The sequence below is a fragment of the Oryx dammah genome, unplaced genomic scaffold (genome assembly GCF_014754425.2).
Source record: "Oryx dammah isolate SB20612 unplaced genomic scaffold, SCBI_Odam_1.1 HiC_scaffold_23, whole genome shotgun sequence".
Classification (NCBI taxonomy): domain Eukaryota; kingdom Metazoa; phylum Chordata; class Mammalia; order Artiodactyla; family Bovidae; genus Oryx; species Oryx dammah.
Window position 1 is genome coordinate 20,816,850 of NW_024070207.1, and position 6,106 is coordinate 20,822,955.

The following is a 6,106-nucleotide window of genomic DNA, read 5'->3' on the forward strand; positions in this document are numbered from 1 at the left end:
GACAGAATGCCATCTCCTTGCCGGTGTTTTCTTTCTGAACCTGGTGCTCTACTGGGAGGATGGGTCCATCTTCTATTTTTATTTTTCCATTTGTTGAATCCAGACACTGGGTGAGCAGAGTAGCAGGCATGTGCCCCTATGGAGCAGAGAGCCAAGTGGGAAAAAAGATATTAAACCAGAGGTCACAAACTAGGAGCCACTGATGTGTTTTGTATGGCCTACATTGTTCCTAAAAATGACTGTGCTCAGATGAATGGATAAGGAAGTTGTGGTACATATACACAATGGATTATTATTCAGCTATAAAAAAGAACACATTTGAGTCAGTTCTAATGAGGTGGATGAAACTGGAGCCTATTATACAGAGTGAAGTAAGTCAGAAAGAAAAACTCCAATACAGTATATAAACGCATATATATAGAATTTAGAAAAAAGGTAACAACAATCCTATATGCAAGGAAGCAAAACAGACACAGATGTAAAGAGCAGACTTTTGGACGCTGTGGGAGAAGGCAAGGGTGAGATGATTTGAGGAAATAGCATTGAAACATGTATATTACCACAGGTAAAATAGATGACCAGTTCAATTTCCATGCATGAAGTAGGGCAGTCAAAGCCAGTCTCTGGGACAACCCAGAGGGGTGGGGTGGGGAGGTAGGTGGGAGGGTGTTCAGGATGGGGAACACATGTGCACCATGGGTGATTCATGTTGATGTATAGCAAAACCCACCACAATAATGTAAATAAATTATCCTCCAATTAAAATAATAAAATTTTAAAACTTCATTGTGAAGTGAAGTGAAGTCGCTCAGTCGTGTCCGACTCTTTGCGACCCTGTGGACTGTAGCCTACCAGGCTTCTCTGTCCATGGGGTTCTCTAGATAAGAATACTAGAGTGGGTTACCATTTCCTTCTCCAGGGGATCTTTAGATATTAGAAAAAATAATGACTGTGCTCAGTCATTAAGTTGTGTCTAACTCTTTGAGATCCCATGGACTGTGGCCCACCAGGCTCCTCTGTCCCTGGGATTTCCCAGGCAAGACTAATGGAGTGGATTGCCATTTCCTTCTCCAGGCAGAGGATGTTTTAGGGCAGTGAAACTCTTCTGTATGATGTTATGGTAAATACATGACACCATATTTGTCAAAACCAGTAGAATGTTACAGTACAAAAAGTGAATCAATGTATCCATATTAAAAAAAAAGCACTTGTTGACATCAAGAATGGAATGCAGAATTTGACTAAACAATCTAATTATATTACAAATGTATGCAACCTCCTCACTAAGATCCTGACTTAAGTAACTTTGGAAATGAATGGAGTTTGCAAGACTAAAAGCAAAAGAAAAATGGTAATCTAGTTGATAGTGTTCTTTCTCATAGGGGTATAGGTTAACAATCCTGATACTGTTATACATGTATACTTGAATTGAACAAGTATATTCAGGTGGCACATGAATATACATACATATATTTCTTTGTTCTATTAGCTGAAAGGGTCTAAAATAAATGATACTCCCAAAACCTGAAAGAAACTATGATGTAAATCTTTGAGGTAAATCCATAAGTCTTTGATTAGAAGAGTTTGTTATGCATGTCCTGAACCAGGGAATGGAAACAGTAGGTTCCCACGACCCACTCAGCCTCCAAGGATGGGGTTGCCTACCATTTCCCTGTCTAGCCTTGACCTCTCCCCTCTTCATTTCTCCTTCCTCCCTCAAATCCCTCAGTACACTTAGAACAACTTTAGAAAGCTCTGGCTTGAGAGTAATGTGCCAAATATATTTTATCAATTCATAGGCTCAGCAATACTATGGGTTGTCTTTTTTTTAAATTTTGTATCTTGCTTTTCATTTTCTAATTTTTAATTTTTAATTATTATTTGGCTACATCACGTGGCATGCACGATCTTAGTTCCCTGATCAGTGATCAAATTCATGCCCCCTGCAGTAGAAACATAGTCTTAAACACTAGACCACCAGGGAAGTCCTACATGGGGGTTTTAATGTTTCACAAGTATAGGTCTACTTAAGGAAATGGTGGTGCATCCTATCATTGAATACAAGTGGTAGTATAGGATGGTATACTAGTTTATATCTTAGTTTTAGGTCTTTTCTATCCTTTTAGAGACAGATGATCAGTGACAATGATAGTGAAAGCTGCAGTTAATCTGGCCATGGTCTAATATATCCATTATATTATTTTAGTCTTTTTCATTTTAGAATATTGCAATATATTAGTGTTTTTCAAACTGAATGTGCAAATGAATCACTTGGAGATGTTGTTAAAGACTGTTAATTGAGTAGGTCTGGGTTGGAGTCTGAGATTCTGCATTTCTTCTAATAAGTTCCCAGGAAATACCCACTCTATTGGTCTCTGGACCACAGAGCAGAACTATTCTGAATAAAATTAGATATTAATCTAAAACTTGATTGTAATTTATAGGTCATTAATCTCTAAATTTTAAAGTAACTTTATAGCTTGGTTGCCACATCTTCTACTAGGAGTTAACTGTCAACTGGTCTGAAGTTTGCATGTACCTTTAAAAGGCTTCTTACTGCTTTCAGAAGCTTGTGCTTTTTGGTCTCTGAACGAATTAAAAAAAAAATCACACCATCAGAAAACAGGAAATGTTGCCTGCCAACTAGCATAGGAAACTCTCAAGCTAGTATTACATAGTTTGTAACATCTGAATATTTCAAATATGATCTCTTGTCATTTCATTATTTTCAGCCTTTTAAGCACTGCAAGCTAGGCTTCAACAGTACATATACCGAGAATCTCCAGATGTTCAAGCTGGATTTAGAAAAGGCAGAGGAACCAGAGATCAAATTGCCAACATCCATTGGATCACAGCAAGAGCAAGAGATTTCCATAAAAACATCTACTTCTGCTTTATTGACTATGCTGTGTGGATCACAACAAACTATGGAAAATTCTTAAAGAGATGGGAATACCAGACCACCTGACCTGCTTCCTGAGAAATCTGTATGCAGGTCAAGAAGTAACAGTTAGAACTGGACATGGAACAAGGGACTGGTTCAAAATTTGGAAAGGAGTACATCAAGGCTGTATATTGTCACCTTCCTTATTTAACCTATATACAGAGTACACCACGCGAAATGCCAGACTCAATGAAGCACAAGCTGGAATCAGGATTGCCAGGAGAAGTATCAGTGACCTCAGATAGGCAGATGACACTACCCTTAGGGCAGAAAGTGAAGAAGAACTAAAGAGCCTCTTGATGAATGTAAAAGAGGAGAGTGAAAAATTTGGCTTAAAACTCAACATTCAGAAAACTAAGATCATGGCATCTGGTCCCCTCAATTCAAGGCAAATAGATGGGGAAACAGTGGAAACAGTGTCAGACTTTATTTTTGGGGGCTCCAAAATCATTGCAGATGGTGACTGCAGTCATGAAATTAATACACTTGCTCCTTGGAAGAAAATCTATGACCAACCTAGACAGCATATTAAAAAGCAGAGACATTACTTTGCTGACAAAGATCCATCTAGTCAAAGCTATGGTTTTCTCAGTAGTCATGTAGGGATATGAGAGTTGGACTGTAAAGAAAGCTGAGTGCCAAGGAATTGATGCTTTTGCACTGTGGTGTTGGAGAAGACACTTGAGAGTCCCTTGGACAGCAAGGAGGTCCAACTAGTCCATCCTAAAGGAAATCAGTCTTGAATATTCATTGGAAGGACTAATGCTGAAGCTGAAGCTCCAATACTTTGGTCATCTGATGCAAAGAAGTGACTCACTGAAAAAACCCTGATGCTGGGAAACATTGAAGGCAGGAGGAGAAGGGGATCACAGAGGATGAGATGATTGTATGGCATCACCAACTCAATGGACATGAGTCTGAGCAAGCTCAGGGTGTTGGTGATGGACAGGGAAGCCTGGTGTGCTGCCTTCCCTAGGGTCACAGTAAGACATGACTGAGTGCCTCAACCGAACTGAACTGAAGCACTGCATGCTTCCCACCTTTTCATGAAATGGGAAGCACACATTTAGACAATGAATGTATTTAAAATTTCTTGCTTCTTATTAATCCTCTCCACAGCTTATTCTAAAGCCAAACAACCTCATTCGTGGTGAATACTTTCATCCCAAGTACAATTAATAAAAAAATTAGAATCTCATATTCCATATTTGACAATATCTCTATGACTCAGTGCCATTCTCAAAATCACATTGCTTTACAGACATCACAGATTAGATTTTGACCCATCCCTTGACTTTTCTATATGTAACATTCTCATCTTGGATTGAGGAAATGTTATAGAGAAAATTGCCGGGGTCCAGCCCCGGTGGATCCAGGGAATTTGAAGCGTGGACGGCGTTGGCGTGAGAAAAGACTTAACGCTCACTTGAATATCTAAGGGTGCCTCGCCTTAGGTTCCCTTTCACGCGGGTCTTAACAGCCAGGGCAAGTAAGTAGACTTGGCGAGCCTCCACACCCCAGATGGAAATTCAGCCTGAAATTAAAGTAAAGAGGAAAAGGAGGGAAAAAGAGAGAGAGACACGGGGGAAACCAGTCCAGCGACTGGCTCCGGCTCCTATTGTTTAGAAGGCCTTATATACCTTTTAGATTGTACATAGAGATCAATGGGTAATACAAAATTATGCAGTGTTAGCAGCCCAGACTCTTATCAAAACCAGGCTTTTCTCTCTGCATACCTAATTGTATACACAAGTCTTAGGTAATTTACATCATCTTCCAGCAAAAGGGGCCAATTAACATTTTACAGCCTTTTTTCTGATAAGGGTTTGTCAACCAGAAGACTTATTTGTGTTGATCTTCCCAAGGTTTGGTGCCACTCTCAGAAAGTACTAAATAAAGTTACATTCTTACATAGCAAGGACACAAGAGGAGTGCAAAGAGAAGTAATTAACTCAAAAGTCTAGTGTTGCTAACATCAGAACTACTATATATCTTTTTCCATATCCCGTTTACATTGATTAACATCCTCCCAGGTGCCTAAAAGATAAAGAATATGGAGGCCTGGTGGCAATCATTGAGTCAACAGTGAAATCCCGTCACCAATATAATTTTTAACTCTTTAGAAAAGGCTCTGTATCTTTAAGATGCTTTTAAGCTTTGTGCCTCTCAAGGTTGGGGGCTGCAAGCAATTCACAAGCTGTAAGAGGTCCAGGGAACCTGTTAGGCAAGCTAGAGAGCAATCAGATGGGGTTAACTGAAACATCCCTTTCAAATGCAGAAGACTAAAGCCCTGAGTTGACTTTTTTCCAGAGAATATCAGAAAAGTGGAAAAGCAGAGTACAAAAGCCGGCAGATTTTTATTTTGGGGGGTGGATGCTCAGGAAATGCCAGGGGGAACTCCTGAAGTCTGATCACGGCCTTGCGTATGTCAGCATCCTCCCTCATGACCTTGTCACGGGTGGGATTCCTCACGCTGGCTCCCGGCAGAAAATCACAGGCCCAAATGGCACAATTTGTGCTAAAGCCCATGATAGCAAATGTAGATTAAACAACTAACCTAATTGCAGTTTTGACCTTCACCAGAAACGTAATCTTAACCAACCAGTCTGGAATTTTCTGGTCAGCACCAATGAGGTCACCTGCTACATGGGCTCTCTATATTCCCTCAGAGAAGAAAAGGAAATCTGCATGCTAAAACTCCTTCCTTTCCCTTACCCCCTCAAAAAAGAAGATGTGTTGGCCTAAAAATAATCCTTTTTTCTTTTGCTAATAGCTTCCTTGCCCTATCCTTCTTTCTATAAAAACCTTCTGTTTTGTACAACCCCTCAGAGTACCCTTCTAGTTGCTAGGTAGGATGCAGTCTGATTCATGAATCACCTAATAAAGGCAATTAGATCTTCAATTTAATTGGTTGAACTTTGTTTTTGTTTTTGACCTCACCACCCAACATGAGGGATCTTAGTTCCCTGACTAGGGATAGAACCCTGCAGTGGAAGAGCAGAGTCATAACCACTTGACTGCCAAGGAAGTCTCTGAACTTTGTGTCTCAATAAGAAAAAAAAATCTGTTAATAGAATCCATAAAATTCCTTACTAATTGAGGATTTTAATAATCAAACGCCTATTTAAAGACAACAATGTTTTCAAAATAAAATTTATTCAA